This window comes from Chrysemys picta, chromosome 10, assembly GCF_011386835.1.
Source record: "Chrysemys picta bellii isolate R12L10 chromosome 10, ASM1138683v2, whole genome shotgun sequence".
Lineage (NCBI taxonomy): Eukaryota > Metazoa > Chordata > Testudines > Emydidae > Chrysemys > Chrysemys picta.
Window position 1 is genome coordinate 27866531 of NC_088800.1, and position 21517 is coordinate 27888047.

Below are 21517 nucleotides of genomic sequence, written 5' to 3' on the forward strand. Positions count from 1 at the left end.
TGAATACTGCATGTGATTCTGGTCACCCCATCTCATAAGAAGATATATTAGAGCTGGAAAAGGTAAAGAGAAGGGCGACAAAAATGATTAAGGATATGGAACAGCTCCCATATGAGGAGAGGGTTAAAAAAATTGGGACTTTTCATTTTGAAAAAGGGACGCCTAAGGGGGGATATAATAGAAGTCTCTAAAATCACGAATGGTGTGGCAAAAGTGAATAGGAAAGTGGTATGTGGAGGGGGTAAATAACACAAGAATCAGGGGTCACCCAATGAAATTAATAAGCATCAGGTTTAAAACAAACAAAAGGAAGTTCTACTTCATACAATGCACAGGCAATCTGTGGAATTTGTTGCCAGGGGATATTTTGAAGGTGAAAACTATAACTGGGTTAAAAAAAATTAGCTAAGTTCATGAAGGATAGGTCCATCAATGGCTATTAGCCAAGCTGACCAGGGATGCAACCCCATGCTCTGGACTTGTCATAAGCCTCTAACTGCCAGAAGCTGGGAGTGGATGACGAGATGGATCACTCTATAATTATTCTGTTTTGTTCATTCCTCTAAAGCAGCTGGCATTGGCCATTGTTGGAAGACAGGATACTAGGCTAGATGGACCACTGGTCTGACCCAGTATGGCCATTCTTATGTCTTAATAGAAGCCATATATACAATGGACCTGCTTATCAGGAAACTTGTGATATCGTTGCTTTATGACATACTGTGGGTATGTCTACACTGCAATCGAAGGCATGATTGCATCTGGGGTAGACTTACATGTCCCAGCTTTAATCCAGCTAGTGTGGCTAAAAATAGCAGTGAAGCCATGGCAGCATAGGCTTCAGCAGGGTCTAGGAATGTGAGTAGATACCCAAGGAGACTGGGTGGGCTCATACAACCTGCACTGAAATGTGTGTGCTGTGGCTTCACTTCTATTTTTAGCTGTGGTTGCTAGATTAAAGCTAATGCAGGCATGTCTGTTTTGAGTTGCAATCATACCTTTTGATTGCATAGATACAGCCTGTCTCTTTGGTTTGAGGTCTCCAGATTCCAGGGCTCTCTAAGTCAAGTACATTTCACAAGTACTAAATCACTTTAAACACTAAAAATTAAGATAAATACACACAAATAATAAAGCTTTAGGGTAAATTTTCCAAAATGACCCAAATAACTTAAGAGCCTAAGTCCCATTTTAAAAACAATTTAAACATGAAGGGGGAGATTTCAATGGCACTAAAGTGTTCAAATTACTTTTGAAAATGTGACTTAGGCTCTTAAATCATTTGGGTGCTTTGGAAAATGTTACCCTAACTCCCATTGAAAGTCAATGAGAGTTTGGTGCCTCCTACTTGTGCCTTTGAAAAATCTTCCCTTTAGGCACCTAAAACCCATTAGCATTCAATGAGACTTAGGTTCCTAAATGCCTAAGTCACTTTTGGCTCCTATGTTGTTTTAATCTAGTCTCAACCTTAAACTTTAGGTCAACATAGCTATGTTTTTCACACCCCTGAGCAATGCATCTATGCCAACCTAACCCCCAGTGTACGTGGAAGAAGCATTCTTCTGTTGACCTAGATACCATCGCTTGGGGAAGTATTGCTCCTGCAGTAACAGAAAAACCCCTTCCATCGCTGTAGCTTGTGTCTATGATGTAGGATTATGCTGGCATAGCTACAGGGCTATAGCTATTCAGGCATAGTCCCTGTACCATAGACAAGCCCTTAGTCACTTCTGAAATATTTACCTTTAGTAAATATATTTAATCTACTGTTCAACAAGTAAAAAATGAAATCCTATCAGTGTCAGTACCAAAGGGAATGAATAAGGAAATTAATTGACTTAAACGTTCAAAGCCATCTGAGCTACTCACACACTATGATTATAGTCTGGTATTAGAGATGTTATTGTTGCCATTGATCTGCCGTATTATCTTCTTAATTAAATGGGAATTCAGAATAGGAGTTCTACTCATCATAAAAAGATAGCTTAGCATTAAAGCCATTAAAGAAGTCAATGACATTTTTTATTTAGGCATTCCCAGAGGATTCATTAGGAACTACAGCTTCAATTATGAATTAAGATATTATTTATGTGAATCAGTAAATGTAGGAACATTATTTTAATAAGGTGACAGATTCCAGTTGCATATAAGGAGGATGTAGTGATAAACAAATCTCTGTAAATTCAGTTTAATTCATATAAGCCTGTGTATTCAAACTTTTATAGTTGAAAAATCAACCTCGGAAATCTTACAAGAACAGGCTTTCTAGTGAGATCTCCCATACCTCTTGCTTTCAGCCAGTCTGGGAATACCATGATATTTCTCATGTTCTTTCAATATTTCTAATGAAACTCTATTGATACTGAATTACAAAATGGATAAATCTGGCTAGTTGTGTCTCTCCTGTCAAGAAATGCAGAACACATACAAGTTCAAACAAACCATGTGAACCAAGCTCATCTATGAATCTCAAAAGGTTGCAGGTTACATTGATCTGAGTTTATGGCAAATGTTTCGATTAGTTTTTATTTTATTTTAACCAGATCATCTGCCCTTGATCTTATGTCTAGTAATTAAAACGGCAAGAGCTCCGAAATTCCTCCTGCTGAAGAAACTCTAAAACAAACAACCCATAAGCCTCTTCAAGCCTGAAAATCTACACTGAGTTAAATTTAAATTGAGTAAAAATATGCCCTCCAGGATCTCTGCCTCTTTCCCTAATTCTCCCTTCCTTTCCCTGTTTCACCTAACTTCTCTCCCACAGAAAAAGGGAAGTTCTAGCATTAATCTGTCCATAGTAACTATACAAAGATACCTCTTTTTTTTAATAAGCTGTTTGAAGAAACACTCCTTGAGGCAATGAAATTCAGTCATGTGTAACAAAATCTTTTGGCAGAAATTAAAAAAACAAGAGCACTTGTGCTAGGGTAGCCACCATTTTTAAAAGCAAAGCCCCACGTATTGTTGAGCAACCTTTACTTTGGGTATGCCTATGTAATTTCAGGTGGTCCATAAATGTACTTGCTCACATCCTTATGTTGGGATTATCATTACTGTTATGTTTATTATTTATTTGTATTATTGTAGCTTCTAGGATCCCCACTCATGGATCAGGCCCCATTGTGATGATGGGCGATCACTGGTTACTGAGTATGATCGTCTTCCATGGGAGTTATGGGTCCTCAGGTGGCTAATAATGGCAATCCTTGAACCACAAGTTCTATTGCAGTGAGGGCAGATGTTTTCAAGCTCAGCAGGAGGTTGTTGACCATGACTGGAAGCCAGGCTCTCCTTCCTTCTGTGCCTCTTCTCCTCTTCAGCTTGTCGGCAAGCAAGTTCAAAATGCAGGGGACCATCACGTAGGACTTCACTCCATTTTAAGCGATCCTGGGCAAGTGTCTCCCAAGTGTCAATGTCAATATTACACTTTTTTAGGTTGTCCTTCAGTAAGTCCTTATAACACTTCCGTTGTCCACCCAAGTTACGGTACCCTTTTTTCAGCTGAGAGAACAGGATCTGTTTTGGGAGGTGATAGTCTGGCATCTGGACAATGTGACCAGTCCAGCAGAATTGCTGATGGATGATCATTGCCTCAATACTGGTAGTCTTTGCCTTTTCCAGGACACTAATATTCTTGCGCCTGTCTTCCCATTTGATCTTCAGAATCGTACGAAGGCAGCACAGATGGTGCCTCTCAAGGACTTTCAAGTGGTGTCTATAGATTGTTCAAGTTTCAGACCCCCATAACAGTATTGGGAGAATAACGGTTTGATAAACAAGAAGCTTGGTGTCTGTTCGAATGTTATGATCTTCAAAAACCCTGTGCCGTAAACGAGAAAAAGCTACATGCACAGCTCAGGTGATGTTGAATTTCTACATCAATATCTGCCTTGGATGAAAGATGACTTCCAAGGTAGAGGAAATGATCAACCTTCTCCAGTGCCAGTCCATTGATTTTGGTAGATGGGGCATGTAATAACTCATTTGGAGAGGGCTGATAGAGCACTTTAGTCTTCTTGATATTAAGAGTGAGACCAAGGCATGCGTAAGCATCAGCAAACACATTCAAGATGGTTTGAAGATCTTTCTCAGAGTGGGCGAAGATTGCATTGTCATCAGCATACTGAAGTTCCACAATAGATGTTGTGAAGATCTTACTCTTGGCTTTCAGACTGCTAAGCCTGAACAGCTTTCTGTCCATTCTGTAAATGTTTTCAACGCCAGCTGTAAACTTCTCAGCAACTAGGTAAAAAATGATGGCAATAAAAACCGCAAACATGGTTAGAGCGATGATACAGCCCTGTTTTACTCCTGTTTGTACTTTTGAAAGGTTCACTCTGGGAGCCAGTGCTGCTCAGAACAGTCGCTTTCATGTTATCATGAAGCAATTTTAGAACATTAATGTATTTATCAGGACATTTACTTAGAGAGTACAGTCCAGAGGGCATGGCGATTCACAGAATCAAAGGCTTTAGTTAAATCAATAAAAGACATGTACAGTGGTTGGTTTTGCTCCTGACACTTTTCTTGCAGCTGCCATGCTGTGAAGATCATATCCGCAGTTCCATGACATGGTTGGAAACCACTCTGTGACGCTGGTAACATTTCTTATGACAGGGACAGAAGGCGAGTTGCAAGGATCTGCGCCAGAACTTTGCTTGCAAGGAGGGAGATACCACGATAATTTTCACAATCTGCTTTATCCCCTTTCTTGAAGAGGGTGACAATCAGGGCATCCCTCATTTCACTGGGCATCTCCTCCTTTATCCAGATTTTAAGGATAAGCAGGTAAAGCTGCTGAATTAGCTCTGGTCCACCATCTTTAAAGATTTCAGCCTTTCTTTTGGGTATGCCTATGTAATTTCATTGCCCCTTACCTTGTGGCCCATAAACGTACTTGCTCACATCCTTATGTTGGGATTATCATTATTGTTATTTTTTATTCATTTGTATTATTGTAGCTTCTAGGAGCCCCACTCATGGATCAGGCCCCATTGTGATAGATGCTGTATAAACACAGAACAAATCGCTAGTCCCTTCCTCAAGGAGCTTACACTCTAAGTATAAGACAAGAGACAACGGGGAAGGGGGGAGCCCGTTAAGGGATTCAAAGGGAGGGGTGACATAGTCAGAATGGTGGGCTACGAAAATGATCTTTCCAGCAGTGGCACTTTGAATGCATATGAGTAGGGCCAGATCACATACGTCAAGGCCAGAGACAAGGATATTGCAGTATTCAAGCTGCAAGTTGATGAGCGCCTGGATGAGTTTTAGCTGTAAGGATGGATAAGAAAGGCTTCCATGGCTTCCTACTTCTTACAAAGCTATGGAAAAGAACAAGGTTTTCCTCCGGAATGTTAGTAAATAGTATTTACTGCCTGTGAGTCAGAACCTCAGCAACACTTCCTGTAAAGGGAGCCACACATGGCTCTTCTCCCTAGGAAAGGAAATGATAAACTGAAAAATGAATATTTTTATTGGGAGTGGACACGTTGCCTTATTTTTTTTTTTGCTTTACCATAGTTAGCATAGCTAGTGTGCACTTTTCTGTTTCGTGATTCATGCAATTGACATGTGCCACAGGCAACCCCACATGTTGGCTAGCTCAGTCAAGATCAAGCACAGCCTGCCGATTTTTACAAAGAAGGATCAGGGTAACGTCAAATCCCTGTCACTTCAACACACATAGCAATATCAGAAGTCGAGTTGGGAGAGGACCACCTCCTCCTCATGTGGTTGGACATTTCTGGAAGGTGCTCGGAGACAGTGATGCTTTCTATTGGCTACATTTGACAATGTTTTTCGAGTGTCAAAATAAAATCTCAGTAATCTAATCCATGTAGAGAAATCTATTCTTCCTTGCAAGAGTAAAAAGAGTTGGCCAAATCTTGCTCTCATCACTCCTACAACCAACAGCAGAATTTGCCTCAATACGTACACGATAGCTGCTTTTTATTTTACTATCAAACTAATTAACTACATGTGGTCAAAAAGGTGCAGCGAAATGAATGAGTGGGGAGCAAGAATGAGAGAGACAAGCTGAACCAATTAACTGGACAGGACAAGAAAGGATTCCATCCACCAGCTGAGACACAACTGCAGGTGTTGATATCCTCATTTTAGGCTTTTTGACTAAAACAAACTGCTTAAACACCAATCGTTTACCTCTAACATCAAAGGACCTTTGAATATACTTTAGAAAATTAAAAATTCCAAATACAGAATGCATTATAAAATACCAATGGGCCTAGACAGCTTTGATACATGAGTCACAGATCACCTGACAGTGTTATGATTTAAAACTAAAGTACTTGCATTCATTACCAACAACAGACGGATCACAGTAGGTTAATTTTCTCTACAGCATTTTGTCATATTGTATTTTAATGACTACCGAACCTATATTTCTTGTATGTATGTATGTGACATTTGATTGCTGCAGTAGCTTTGGGTTTGGTTTTCCAAGGCCAAAAACAGACGTGATTAACCACCAATTCCTGTTTTAATAGTAAATTAAATGTCTGTTTCAATTCAGTAGTTTCATTATGGCCCATCACTAACATGCTAAATTGCAGATACTATCGTACTGGAATGCTATGAGCTGTCGGGCCTGATCCTGGAAACTGGATCAGGCCTATCATGTTTTATATCTGCACTTTTTACTGAGTATCATCTATCCCTGTAACTTTGGAGAAAATTTGCTTTAAAATATGCATATTTTGCATATTAAGTTAATTAGGGGAGTTTTATTTCATTGTCATTGACCCTAGTTTGAACATACCATGGAAAATACCTCTGTCACAAACTTATTATTTTTAGGAAAGAATTTTCAGTCTGAAAACTTAAGGTGACAGGAAAAAATAACTTGCAAGCTAGAATCCTCTTATAGATATTTTGACAGCTAAAACATTCTGACAGCTAGCTAAAATGTTAAATAGTTAAAACTACTTTTGTATTTCAAATGCTCCAAGAGACAGTCTGCTAGTCAAAACTTACTATAACCACTTTTGATACTCAAAAGGTTGTAATTGCTTAGATTCCAGTGGCTGCTTCGATAAACGGAACATGCTGAGATGTTTCACTAGCCACTTTCATAGCTGCAAGTCTATAAGTGTTTATCAAAGAGACAATCTCATAGCTGCTTTGAGAGTTCCTTTAATGTGACATGCTATTGAGGAATCTCCTTTTCAAAGTTTTCCCTTCTCTGAAGGACCCATGGCCTTTGAAGATGATGTATTTCCACTACAAAAATGACTCAGTTTTGTTCTTCATTTCTCTAAAGAAATGCTCACAGTTGGTGAGACATCCCTTGAAGAAGTTATCGCCAACATGCTTGAAGACAATCAGCAAGAAAACAGTTGTTTTGTTGAGACATGACTGGCATATATTCTAAAATACTAATACTATCTTCATAGTAACACCACAACATTTGCTCTTTCTTGTAGTGAGAGTGATACAGGTGGTAGGAAGGAGATAATTATACATACATCATTTTAAAAGCAGCAGATGATATACAGTATTTGAGTTAGTTCCAAATGCTTGAAATATCCATCACCTCTGGATTAATTAAAAATATCACACGCAGACTTGCCTGACTTTCTGTCCTTGCATGATTGATGGAAGCTGGAAATGAGACTGAGAGCATGGGAGAGAGAGCTTGGGAGGGGAGGTGTGCAGTGTAACAATGTGTTGCTTACATGCAACATGGAAAATATCCCTGTAATTTTTCAAACTCCTGCATCTCAAGACCAAATAGAGACACCTTTAACATTTAAAACCCTTCTTTTTTATATCATCTTTATGGAAGATGTATTTAATTGTGTAAATTAAAACTTAATCATAAAAATGCCACATGGACCAAAAATATGGTGCTCCTTAAGATGTGGAGAAGATCAAAACCAGGGTGCTTTTGTGTTTGCCAAATCTCATCACTCAAGGCTTGGCTTTGCAAAACTCGGATATTTCAAATCTGGGTCCTACTTTGTTTGGATTGCCAAAGTTTGAGTGAATTTGGATAAATAGTTTCCGTTTTAACCCACCTTTATGAAGGGCTGCCAGTGAAAGACCAAATTTCAAACAATCCTTTCTTTGAAAGGATTAGAGTTAAGCTTCATTTTAAGAGGCCTTATTAACATTAGCCTCTGTGCACAAAATTGTCATTTTGGGCAGGAATTCACTTAGCTATTTAAAATGTAGCAGATGGTAAAAGAGGAGACCTTCAAGTGTTTTGCTCCAGCGGGAAAAAAAAGGTTGATTTTCAGATTCTTATAGATCAGGATCGGTTAGAGTTGCAGGCCTAACATGCAGATTTTGTGTCAAACTTAATTGTCTTTTAAGGCTCCAAAATTTATGTTCAGTAATTTAAAATTAACTGGGGAAAAGAAAAGAGTTTTGCCAAGTTTCTAGATTGATACAGTGAAATGGCGAAGTGACGGTGTGATGCTGTGATTGCAGTGTCAGAAGCGACGGCAGTGCTCTGCAACCACAAAATGCCTCACCAGGACTTGACAGAGGCTGAAATGACAGCACCAAGTAATTACTTCTCTAGAAGTCAAAATGGAAATGTGCCAGGTGTGATATGAATGAAAACTCAGGACAGCTTTCAACCGGGGAAATCACCTGTGGGGTATTTGTTGGGAAATCTCTGAGTCTTACTTGTGTGACACCCAGTGACTAGGCTCCAGCTGTCAGAAGCAGGGAGACCCACTTTTATTTAATTGGACCTACCATTATAAGAGATACAAAAGTTCATCTCTGGCATAACTGTTTGGTGGAGACAATATATATATAAAGGCCAAAAGGATGGAACTTTAAAAGATATAGTTATGTCGGGATTGACCAGATGGCACTGTTACCCATGATTTTACAAGTTTTTATTCTTACCATGTGAGCACTGTTAAGTCTTAAGAAATACAGCATTGTTGTTTGATTATGGGTTTGGTTTTTTTTTAGAAAGTTGTTGCAAACAGCAAAAGAATTTACTCTCTGCCTTCATCTCTCTAGCGATAGTCAATTTTGGGGGGCAGTTGCTTTCTGGGAATTAGTTCTGGGTCCAGTGTTTAACATAGAATATCAGGGTTGGAAGGGACCTCTTTATTAATGACCTGGATGTAGGAATAGAGAGCATACTGAACAAATTTGTATATGACTCAACTCTGGGGGAGGGGGGAGGGCTGCAGGAGAGGTTGCCAACACTTTGGACGATAGAGCCCTCTGAATTTTAGATCTTGATAAATCATAGAACTGGGCTATAGCCAACAAAATGAAATTCAACAAAGACAAATGTAAGGTGCTACACTTGGGGGGGGGGGGGAAACAAATGCACAAATACAGAATGGGGGATAATTGGCTTGGCAGCAGCACTGCTGAAAAGGATGTGGGAGTTGTGGTGCATCACAACCTCAACATGAGTCAACAACGTGATTCTGTTGCAAAAAAAGTAAATGCAATTATAGATTGCATTAACAGAGGCATAGCATGCAAGTCACGAGAGGTGATAGTACTGCTCTACTCTGGTTAGGCCTCAGCTGGAGTACTGTGTGCAATTTTGGTCACTAATGTATAGAAAGGATGTAGGGAAACTGGAAAAAATCCAGAAGTGAGTGACAAAGATGATCAATTGGGTGGAATGTAACCCATATGAGCAAAGGCTGAAGGAACTGGCTATATTTTGTTTGGAAAAGAGGAGATTAAGAGGGGACATGATATTGGTCTTCAAATACTTGAAAAACTGCCATAAAAAAAGATGGAGAAAAGTTGTTCTCTCTTGCCACAGAGGGCAGGACAAGAAGCAATAGGTTCAAACTACAGTATAGCAGATTTAGATTAAATCTCAGGAAAAACTTGGATGGTTTAGACACAACAAATACTGCATCTTGGCAGATGGTTAGACTAGATGACCCTTGTGATCCCTTGTAGCCCTATGATTCTCTGACATTGGTTATTGGAGCTGAGATTTCTAAAAGGACAGATTGCCTGTGCACTGTTTGTGTCCACCTCCGTTCAAGAACTGGTGTATATATATTATAGAATCATAGGACTGGAAAAGACCTCGAGAGGTCTTCTAGCACTCAAGGCAGAACTGAGTATTATCTGGACCATCCCTGACAAGTGTTCTAAATACACCTCTACCCCGATATAACGCGACCTGATATAACACAGGTTCGCATATAGCGCGGTAACCCCAGGGCTCCGGCAGCAGGGCTCGGGCGGCGCTTTAAAGGGCCTGGGGCTCCGGCTGCTGCGGGGAGCCCTGGGCCCTTTAAATCACTGCTGGAGCCCTGTCGCCGCTACCCTGGAGCTGCGGCAGTGGGGCTCGGCCGACGATTTAAAGGGCCCGGGGTCCCCACAGCGGCCGGAGCCCTGAGCTCTTTAAATCACTGCTGGAGCCCTGCCGCCACTACCCCGGGACTCCAGCAGCGGGGCTCCGGTGGCGCTTTAAAGGGCTCTGAGCTCTGGCCGCTGTGGGGAGCCCTGGGCCCTTTAAATCACCGCTGGAGCCCTGCCGCCGCTACCCCGATATAACAGGGTTTCACCTATAACGCGGTAGGGATTTTTGGCTCCCGAGGACCACATTATATCGGGGTAGAGATGTATTGTAAATAAACAAGTTGCACTAAGGAAATACCTAGACTCCAACTCACTGACTTCTTCTCCAGTCGTAACCTGACCTGCAAGGCTCCAAGATCTGCAACCTCTTGGCAAAGGGGTGACAATACGTTTAATGTCAGAGTAGCCCAGAAAGAAAAAGAAAGTCCAAGAAGTACAATACATGGTTACATTTTCAGAGGGCTGATGCCACTGTTTGAACAAATTAGAGTACTGTAAATACAACACCAAGAACATGGAAAGTGCTTGCTAGGACTCACCTTAAGATCTGAATGTATGGGAAGTAACTAAACAGTTACGTAAAATATTTTTATTTGAATAATTAGAAAATTTAAATATATTCAGGAATGAGTCCTCTTTTGTAGGGCAAGCAACTGAACTGCTCACATATATTGTAGTTTACTTTTTTTTAGCTGAAAGGCATACTCTTCTAGCCTATTCTACATCTATTGTATCTGCTCTACATGACTTGTAAAATCAAATCTTCTATGACATGGCAAGTCCTGGGTCACTGCAGTGTGGAAGCAGAGAAAAGAACTGACAGAAGGAAACTGCAATGCATGACGTTTGTTAGCAAGAGTCAGGCTAACTGTAACCCTGTTAACGCGAGATTTGTAGAAGCGAGGATTGTGTGAGGCGGGTGAGAAAGAACTGTGTAAGAAGTCATGATGACCTCAGCATAGATAAAGTGTAGAAGACCTTGTGTAGATAAGGAATAGAAAATAATTGTATGTTGGCAAGAGTCAAAACAACTGAGGAAATGAGATATCAAGATGGCCTATGTATAAACAAAAATGCTGCTGTCCCTCATTATTTTTGTAATGAAAGGTATAAATGCTTGCTGTAATTAGTAACCGGGGAGAGACCTGTTTAGCTCTCTCCCTCTGCACATGTGAGAGTTAATAAAACATCTGACTTGCTGTACCTAACAAAATAGTGAGAACTCAGTTTTTCTCCGACAATTTGGGGGCTCGTCCGGGATGGCAACGCCCACTGAGGCAACGGCAGCTGCTACGGATCGTTCCCCTTCGAACCCCATGGCGCCACAATAGAGGTAAGAGACCTTTTGAAATCTCTATTGGGGTGTCGGAGGAGGACTGTCCGTGGGGCCGTCTGCCCCTGTTGGGCTCACGCCATCCGAACTTATTGACTGTGCAGCAAGGTCAGATGCTGAGCGGCGTAATAGGGGAATTGTTTGCCGCCCCCTGTAAGCATATGCTAGGTGCATAGGGTTTGCACCTGTGTTGAGGGGTTGTTACCGCCTCAAGAGGGGATTTTTACCGCCTCAAGTGATGCATCGAGGTACTTGGGAATAGTACCTGGAGGTACTCAGGAGTAGTACCTGGTATAAGGCCTTGGTGTGTGTGTGGTCTGTGTGTGTGTGTGTACACAGTGTGAATTGAGTGTTACCGGAAGACGCCCAGAGTACTCTGCGAAGTCTTTTGGCTCGTGACCAGAACTACTCTAACGCAAGCCCGGTAACTAGAGGATCTTTTAGGAGATCCGACCCATGTAGGTTGACTCGGCCTGGCATCGTCCGGCGAGGAGGCTACCTGGGTCTAGGAGTGTGTGCACCCATCTTCCCTCCCCTTTTCCTCTCCGTGTGAGCCGCTGACAGTCTGACCATCTCACTGGATGCAACAGAGTAAGCAGCGCTTTCTCTCTGAGATTAGCCGACGCTCTTTGCTGAAGGGAGGTGTAGGGGGTCATGGCTATCCTCGTTAGTCACTCCTGTGTGAATACCCTGTAGGGAGAGTCCTTAGTTTATGAACCGCTAGCGCGGACAGGGCATCCTTCCCCTTTGAGTGTGTGATTGGAAAAATGGGTGGGGGACAGTCTAAGTCTTCCCTCTCACCCCCTAAGGGTACCCCAGCTTATTTTATGTACGTACATTATGGTACTAAAACCTGCAGGTATTTAGAGAATTGAAATCATTACACGCGTGAAAATTCATCTAAACAATGCCCACTAGAAGGTACCTTCAATCTAGATAAGATCATACATCTCAGAGGAGCTTTTAATCACCAAAAAGCCTCTGACACACAATGGGAGCAATTTGTCTATTGAGGAAAGGAACGGGTTAATTTGAAATTCAGCTTGGTCCAGAGATAAAGAGAAAGTTAATTTGCGTTCAAGGTCAAGAATCAATGCAGACCAGGCTAAGTACAAAGAAAAACTGCTTTCGGCCCCAGCTGACTGTGAAAAAATATAGACATAGTCAAACCAAAGGCAATACAAGTTACAGTGCTGAGATTACATTTGCAAAGCTTAACTGTCCAGTGAGATCCAACAGTCTGCCTTTGCGACCCTGGAGCCGGCGTGGTTTGGAGATGCTGAAGAAGCCACAGGCAGCCGGCCTGGACTGGAATCACTGAAAAGACGCCCAGGAGACCTCAGGGTGTAAAAGAACTGCCCTCCCAAGAGAGGAAGCAAGTTGGAGATTGCACAGCACCTTCTCTGAACGTTATACACAGACGTGGCCAGTCTGGACGTACGTGTGTGAGTATGAAAGTGTGCCTACTCTCAGCCGCAGTAAGTCTGAGAACCGGAGAGGGATTTAGCATTCCTCTTTCCACCCCGGCTGACCGGGAAGGGTGTCAGGTGGATCTACCCCAGTCGTAGCAGGACTGGGCAATAGAGAAGTTGGAGAAAAGGGAAGAGTTGTGTACTTGATAACTAGAATTGAGCAATTAAGAGCATAGATCATGAACCAGGCAGCAACTCAAACCTACGCCCAGGGCAAGTTGCAAGCCTTGAGACAGGACTTCCAGGCAGAAAAGGAAGCACTGGCTAAGCAAGTACCGGTCCTTCAGGGACTTGTCAGAATTTAACCATTTGTGTTTGCATATGCTGTAAGAGCAGTGTGATTGCCACAAGAGAAAATTGAATAGTTAAATGCCAATGGGTCATGCGTTTTGCCCAAGTGGCAAGCCTCACGAGGGAGGACTCGGGTAGCCTTGTGAGTAAGAATGTTTAAGAGAAGAGACCAGGAAGGGTGGGGGCTAGTTGAGAAGCCCACCCTCCTATCTAAATTGGTAGTGAAAAAGCCGGTGCCCATGGAAGGGACGGTTCAGCGAGAAAAGCAGGATCGGGCCCAAGCGGGCAGGCAATAGATAGAGAGATTGGAGAACAGGTTGGAAACTTTGAGGGCATAGTGGAAGGAAAGGAGTAAGTAATTATAAGCATGGGGGATTTCAAATCCCCAGGATAATAATTGAAATGGTAAAATGTGTGTAAGACAGAGTCTTTGTACCAAGGTGCAAGGCTCTCCTTTCTTCTGCTGAATAAAGCAACTCTTCCTTATCCCTGTCTGGCTGTTATTGGCTCTCAGCTAGGTGGACCCGATATTTTGGTGACAGTTACTGGCGACTCCGGTTAATGAATTTCTGTCTTATACATTTAGGTGTTAGGTGTGTGGACGGAACTGAGCCTCTCATTTGTAATTCCTCAGAGTGGAAGCCATCGCGTGCAATGAAGCTCTGAGGTTGAATTGGGATCCTTCTGTCCCGTCCCCTGTAGCGGTCAGTATTAGTAGAAATTCCTGTAATAGGATCCTATTAGGCCATAATTCCCTCTGTTCTCTGTGTAATTCTCTGTTAGAGTGTCAGCAGGCAGATGGGTGGGTCTCTGGTAAAACCCTCTAAGGATAGCCCTTTGAATTATATGTTAAGTAAATGGCTTTTACCCATTGTTCAGGAAAGAATAAAGATTTGAATTTGTTTTTGGGTAACAAAATAGCAGATAAAAGATCTGGTAAAAAGAGAGAGAAGGACAGTGCCCCTGGCTCTGTGTGGTCGAGCTGTCACTTTACTAGGGGTGCATGGAGATTTTGTAAGCACAAAAGAAACAGTTACACCTTGTGTAGAAATTGATGTGGCTAGTGTTGTGGAAATTGAATTGTGGATAGGATGTGCATTTTCCCCAGAACATGTGCAGTGTATATTGTAGCAGAGGTAAAAGAAATGCAAACCTACCAATATAGGTTGTGTTTTCTCTTTTCAGATCACTGGGTGTTTGAAAGCAGGAGTTAGAAGTAAAAGGCAATCAAAAGTCTGGGAAAGTTAATTGTGTCCCTTTTTACATAAGAATTTTTAAGCTGTGGATAGCTTTGAATCTGGAAGCAAGCCAGAAAGCATCTGTATTAATGCAATTTTCTAACTAATAAGGTAGAAGCCACTGAAACCTGGGCTGCCTATGAAACAAATACAAGGAAATATGGGATAATTCCTCTGTTTTGTCTAAAATCAACAAGAGTATGTGTATATAAAGGAAATATTTTAAGCAATGACTGACTACCCAGAAGGGGTAGACCTCTGTTCTTTTGTCTTTCAGATCATCAGAGAAAACGGATGCCAGCTGAACAGCATTCAATGTACCATGCATTTACTGGTACAATAGGAATTATTTTTGTGTTCTTTGTCCTGTCTTGTGGTGTTTGTCTTGTGGCCAAAATTGTTGGGTTTAATATTTTCATAAGACCGTCTAGTTCAAAATTAAATAGAAGGGTTAAATCAAAAAGCAGATACTTGTTTTTATTCAACTTGGAATACAAAAAGTGTTTGGATAAATCAGGAAAATGTGATATACTAAAGTCTAATACAGTTGCTTAAGTAAGAAAAAGAAACTTCATTGGCCAGATTTTTTTTTTTAATTGAAAAAATTGTTGTTAAAATTTGCATACCAACAGTCTTTGGAAGCAAGGACATGGAAGGTTAACCCACTCCCCACATTGCCCATGGGATCCTTCTGGCTACTTCAGATTTCTAGCCAGAGGGCTGGGGAGGGAGGAAAGCTATTGGACACCTGAGGTTGTACCGAGTGGACTCCTCAAAAGTGGGTGTGCTTGTCCTGGTTTGTTGCTCCAAAGCTCTGTAATAAAGTTATTTTACTGGAAGGGTGTACATGGCATACATTGAATAATAAGACTAATGTACTGTATAATGGCAATGTGTATGTGTTCATTGTTGGGAAAAGGTGTATGAGTGAAAAGTGGAAGTTTCCTTTGTAGGTTAAAAGAAGCCAAGAAAGGGAGAAGGAAAAAGAACAGAATGAGTTAACTGAGGAAAAATAGCTAGCAAGCTCAGTCCAAAGATAAGATGCTGGCACCATCCAAGGACACTGCCCACAGCTAAGACTTGGCTGATAGCCAAGAAAAGGGGGGCCTGAATGTGCCCAAGCAACTATGAGATCTGCAAAACACTGCCAGGCATTAATGAAATGTGTTAGGTTTCTTTTCTCATAGATAAAAGAAGTGCTACCCAAAGACCCTAGCAGCCCTGCCATTCATTGAAACAAGGAGACTGAGTCTACGTAAAGTCCATCAACGAAAGACTGCTTTGGCTCCACACTGGAAAGGCCCTTTCCAAGTCCTGTTAACCACCACCACCACTGTGAAGTGCCAAGGACTACCTGCCTGGACCCATGCTTCTCACTGTAAAAAGACCCCTCCACCTCGGGAGGACTCTCCGACTGATGATAAGCCTATTTCTCCTTCTAGCTCTGCTGTGTCTTCTGGACAGCAGGAAAAAGAAAGAAAGAAAGAAAAGACAAGGTGAAGTGCTAGTAACCTCTCCCTTGTCCACTGACAGACCTACTGTGCCTCTGGATTTTTCTAGAAGAAGCAAAACCATTACAGGGTGATGTGCTAGTAACCTCTCCCCTGTATGATGCTAAACCACACTGTTTCAGGAAAAGAGAAGAAGGAACACTTGCTTAATTGAAACCACAAAGTCCAGGGATTCCTGACTACAAGAGACATTAAGAACTGACCCTGGTGAAGAAACAAAGAATTATACACTGGCAGGAAGAAACTTGTGGGACCCATGCTTGGGAACGTGGTATTGATTGGATTTTGGGGTTTATTCTACAGGCTGCGCCCTGTGTTTTGGATAAGTCCTTCAGCATGTATTGCCCTCCCTAATTGGATTTTAAATGATAAGTACCAAAGGCACCTTGTTGCCATTGCCCCTGCCATCTCCTCCATTACACTATTACCCCTGTAACACATCCAAATACAGACAATGCCATATATTTGATAAAACCAATGACTAAGGCCTTCACACTTTAGTGATTTATTTAAATATTGTTTGAAAAAATATATTTTTAAGGTTCAGGATATCCCATATAAGCGAACAATTGAATGGATCAGTGGAGATAAAAGTATATGATATCACTACCAGTGAACCCCAAGAATTTATAATTGCTCACAGGGGGCTGCCATTAGATTAGCACAACAGAGGGCTTGGGTTATTTCCTCTAGAAAGAAGAGAGACTTGACCGGATCCCTTTGGGATGGGGCCAGTAATGCAGCAGCAGTTTGGAATATTTTTAAGAACCAAGAACATGATGAGAAATTGGGGCAACTAGAGAAGGCCATTGGCCTTGTTTCTGGAGCACAACTAACCCAGGTACAGGCTGGAGTTGATGAGTTACATGTTATTTCCACCCTTAGTTCAATGACCCAGAAGTTGCTGACAGAGATGGTATTGAATATCACTGAGGCTGGGAAGGCATTGCAGTGGGATCTAGCATGCTCAGAGATTCAGGATTTCTTGAATGACCAGCTAATGGCCATTCGGAATGATCTAGAGCACCAGGCTTGGCCCACTGCCCTTACAGACACATCAGGAGTACCATCTGATCTGTGGCCATGGAGACATACTTGGAAACTTTCTGGGTGGAAGTGCGGACGTTCTCAGTGCTCCTTCCAAGCATATGGACCGGTACAGGGGTGTGGGCTCCCACAGACCGTATCCTGCCGGGTCCATGGGGAGGATGCATATGGGATTGGGTAATTCATCGAGACATCTGGGAAATTAGACCACCTGGTATGCCCAATCGATTTTTAGTCAGTGCTCCTGGGATTACACCTGACATTTGGATGGGGTTAGGTAACCTATGGACATTTTGGCCGTTACAACCCCCACAGCTTCAGTGTATCTGTAAACTGAAGCCAGGAGAAGTTGTTACTCTTCATGACTACGTTTGCTGGGAGGGTAGGGGACAAGGAACTACCCTGACAGGACACTTATTTTTTTAAGCTAATGATAGCTGTGTGTATGTTAAAGCCACCACATTGCAAGACATACATTTTAATCTCATTACCACTGCAGGCAATCATATTATTTACTGGCCTGCAGACAGAATTTTGCAAGTAGTCCTTAGGTTTCAGATACCCTTTAATTGGACTAGCTTACTATCTGATAGATTTCAAAATTTGCTTTCATTGTTACCTGAGATTCAGAAAATCTCTGAGGTACAAGGGCAAATTCACATGCTTCAAAATGTATATCAAGTAGAAAAGTATGCCTTTCACACTGCTTATAGAGTATCTACCTTATGTACTAAATATGATGTATTGTGCTTTATGACAAAGGCTGTACAACAACCCCATTATAGTATTGCTATGGGAATGTTATTGCTTGTATTGTTATTAGTTAGTTTAGGATTATGTTATTGTTGTTGTAAAAGATGTAATAATAGTAATACCTTTCATGTTCATGCTAATCATGCATTGTCATTGCATCCAATCAAAACCCCTAAGGTTGAAGCATCTGATTTAGAATCAGAAGTCCAGGACTTGATGCAAATAGAGATTTGAGAATGTTTGTTGTACTAGAAGTACAAAAGGGGGGGTTGTGGAAGCAGAGAAAAGAACTGACAGAAGGAAACTGCAATGCATGACGTTTGTTAGCAAGAGTCAGGCTAACTGTAACCCTGTTAACGCGAGATTTGTAGAAGCGAGGATTGTGTGAGGCGGGTGAGAAAGAACTGTGTAAGAAGTCATGATGACCTCAGCATAGATAAAGTGTAGAAGACCTTGTGTAGATAAGGAATAGAAAATAATTGTATGTTGGCAAGAGTCAAAACAACTGAGGAAATGAGATATCAAGATGGCCTATGTATAAACAAAAATGCTGCTGTCCCTCATTATTTTTGTAATGAAAGGTATAAATGCTTGCTGTAATTAGTAACCGGGGAGAGACCTGTTTAGCTCTCTCCCTCTGCACATGTGAGAGTTAATAAAACATCTGACTTGCTGTACCTAACAAAATAGTGAGAACTCAGTTTTTCTCCGACAGCAGTCATACAATAATTATATCAAAGTCAGAAACCACTACAGTCCCTTTCTAGTTGCATCTAAATCACAGTCACTTTTGCAATGATATAATCTCAGGACTGTCATATCATTTTTCTGTCATGTTAATTGCTTTGCATGTCCTAGGCCTCTGCAGAGAGAAAAAGATCTTCACTCACAGATATGAACCAGTCACTGAACCAGTGCAGCATATTGCAATCACTGCACAATCCTAATAATTCTGCAGTCATCTGGCAAATCACTTTGAATTGTCTTTAATCCTTGTCCCCTGTGCATTGACAACAATACTAAACTTCCTTATACTGTATATGAAACTAGAAGAGCTCTCAGGTATAAATGAGCTATGGTTTATGTAACAATTGGAGGGGGGGGGGTTCACGTAAGCTTTAGTGCAGGATTTTGCAGCTTTTTCAACAGTAGTTTTCTGTGCTATTTGGGTGGAATTTACCTCTGTGCAGAGGGCCAAGAGACCTTTGCACCATTATAATTTAATGTAAGTTCTCAAAATAGGGTTTAAGTGGGATCTATGCAATACGTGGATGATGTGCTGCACAGGGATACATTTATCTTTCTGCATAAGAGAGAGAGAAACAGGCCACATTTTCAAGTTAGATAAATTTGTGCACAGATATTTGCTTGCGCCCAATCTTACCTCCAAATGAACAGTTTGAGTCACACTCATTAAAATTAGGCAATCACAGATGTGTATTGATACAACTGTATTTTCTAATTTTGAAAAACTGGATCAATATGTTGGAAAAACAAAATTTATATTCAGTATTCTGGTATGCTAATCGTTCTGCATTCTACATGCTACCCGGAGGTGGGTGCACAAGATTTTCTGCAGATATTTGTTTGCATTTTTAAATGAGTTTGCTTTGACCATTGTGACAAGGTGAAGCAGCTCCCTGGGAAGGGCTAATGGATCCCTGCCTATCACATGGCTGGATGACATCTGTAAGAAAGAGGAAGCTGGACCTACAGGGTTGACTGGAACTGAGTGGATTTTTCTCCTTGGGTGTTGAGGGCAAGGGAAAAACCTTGGGGGACTGAGATAGCATTTGTCAGCAGAGTTGTTTTCTTTTGTGTTATTTATGTCCTTTGTTTACAAATTATAAATGGAGCCCTGAGTCAAGGGCCTTTAAAGGATCTGGATGTGATGTTTGCTTATCTGCCCAGGCTGCTGAAACAGCCCAGCAATGTACAACCATGTTTGCAGCCTTTTCTGTTTGCTTCATATGTCTTTTCACTATGAATATTAATGATAATATTTTAAACTTGAGCCACTTCCTGTGAGCATTCACACCAGAAATCTCATAAGAGTTAAAGTCCAGCGAGGGAACAGAAATAATACCACAAGATTTATGTGCCCACTCACAGCGAAGTATCAGAGTTCACATTATGGATTTTGAATTTAATAGCAAACTATGGAGTATATAAAATGGATTTAATAACTTCAAATAACAAATGTGAGCTATTCCACAAACAGAAAAATAAGATTTATCAAGGAAATTATTTTTATGAATTATTCTCTCAGCTCTTGTTGCCAGCAGAGCAAGGTTTGAACCTGGGGCCTCTGAAACCTCAGTGCAGGAGCCTTTACTGCATGAGCTACAAGACACATATCAGTTAGCTTAGGCTGTAGCCGACTCATCACTCTGTAGTTGGCCGGCCTCGCCACTAGAGGGGGAGATGCACCACACTAAGCAGGAGGTTTCAGCCTGTCACTGGGTGTAGACAAACCTCCCCAAGTTTCAGAGACTTCCAGAGCAAGTCCCTGCTTGCCAGCACAGTCTTGGCGTCCCTGGGTGGGCTCGAGGCTGAAATTTAGCCTTGCCCGGACCCCTCTCGGAGGTCGATGGATTGTGGCGACGACCAATGCCCAGCGCGCACCGGTGATTTCATCGGGGGTCTCGGCGGAGACGTGGTTTGGTCGACCCCGGAGGGTACAACGGTGCAATGCGATCGAGTAGTGGAGAAGCAGCTGCGGGCGACGGTGCAGAACTGGACCCTTGGATAAGGTAGGAACAGTCCAGTGGGGACTTTACCTGTTTTGACCTGGGGACGCCCAGTGTCTCCCTAGAGTATGGGGCAGGGACAGAGTACTGCAGGCAGGGCAAGGCGTACACCCTTAGAATGCTTTCTGGTGAACTGGAAAGTGTTTGGATCGGATCTGTTGATTAAAAGTAAATTGAAAAGATTCTGTACAGTAGACTGGCCTCAATATCAGCTAGAGGACCAGGAAAGGAGGGATCATTTAATTATAATACGATCCTTCAATTGCTTCTGTTTTGTCAGTGAACGGGTAAATGGAATGAACATATGTATGCACAGTTGTTTATGTTGTTAAGAGATAGGTCAGATCTTTTGCAAAGGTAATTTGACTCGGACAGGTTCGGTAGTAACTACTGTTAATCCCCAGAACCCTCCCCCGGTTGTGATGGCAGAGTCGGTGACCCCTTCGGCTCCAACACCCCACCATATAAAGACAGGGTGCCTCAGGTCCCAGAAATTGCCCCCTTGGTGCAATTTACACCCATGTGTCTTTTAACCCAGTTGACCTAGCAGCCTTTAAGGCACAGGCAGGGGAATTCTCTACGAATCCAAGCAAGTTTATCTCGGTCTTTGAGGGGTGTCTGGCTAGTCATAAGCCTGACTGGGATGACTGTAATGTCCTTATGCAGACCCTGCTGTCTGAGGTGGAGCGTAATCAGGTTGTATCTAAGGCACGGGAGGAGGCACAGCATAGACATGAGGCAAATGCAGTAAACGTCCCTGCTGCTGCAGTCCAGGTCCCTACAGCAGACCCCC

At 41.9% G+C, this 21517-nt stretch overlaps 1 long non-coding RNA gene across 1 annotated transcript; it reads left to right on the forward strand.

Moving 5' to 3' along the window:
* The first annotated feature begins 11119 nt into the window (after positions 1 to 11119).
* On the forward strand, positions 11120 to 18015 carry LOC135973932 (uncharacterized). The gene is made up of 2 exons (XR_010591047.1): positions 11120 to 13107; positions 15851 to 18015. It is a non-coding gene; the product is annotated as an uncharacterized LOC135973932 (long non-coding RNA).
* Positions 18016 to 21517: the final 3502 nt, after the last annotated feature.